Source organism: Aplidium turbinatum, chromosome 5, assembly GCF_918807975.1.
Source record: "Aplidium turbinatum chromosome 5, kaAplTurb1.1, whole genome shotgun sequence".
Taxonomy (NCBI): Eukaryota; Metazoa; Chordata; class Ascidiacea; order Aplousobranchia; family Polyclinidae; genus Aplidium; species Aplidium turbinatum.
In genome coordinates this window covers 31,694,117-31,694,800 of record NC_137476.1, presented here as the reverse complement: position 1 = coordinate 31,694,800, position 684 = coordinate 31,694,117, and positions in this window count along the sequence as shown.

Here is a 684-nt window from a genome sequence, read left to right as displayed (position 1 = left end):
ACCTTGGGCCTGAAAGCAAATGATGGTGCGCAAAAAGGCGCCAGGCTGAAAACAGAAACTGAAAAAATGCTTTTTTCTCTTTTCTTCAAAAAAGCGAAATGCTATTTGTGAGAGTTGCAAAATCTTTGTCTCGTTTTTAAATGCGCAATAAGCTTAATATACACAACAATCAGTTTACAGTATATGAGATTATACCTATAAAAATTTGAATAAGAATTATTAGGTAATATCGTTGCTTTCATTTAGGTCTTTGTAGCCGAGGGTCTATCTTTTTTTTTATAATTGCCGTTTGTTTCTCAAAAGAATAAACAGCAGAACCAAGCCACCACAGGTCAAGTCTCTGGCTAGGCCGTTGAAACGGTTACATCAACTTTCCCATCAACTGCAGCTAGTGAATGGATCAAGATTAGTTCACTGGCAACACTAGAACTACAAATAGAAACTTCACGTTGTCACGGTTTCAGTGGTTCTAAACCTTAAATTACCATGGTAAAAAACTACCACAAAGTTCTTTGTGTAAAGTATTTTTATCCTGAGGATCAATGGCGAAACTAGTTTGTAACAAAATCCTTTCTTAAATGAAGCATTACTTACATTTTTATCCATATATTACTTATTAGCATCATTTCCAGTATCCTATGACTAATAATTGAAATGAGATTGCAAAAAATGAAGCTACATTTC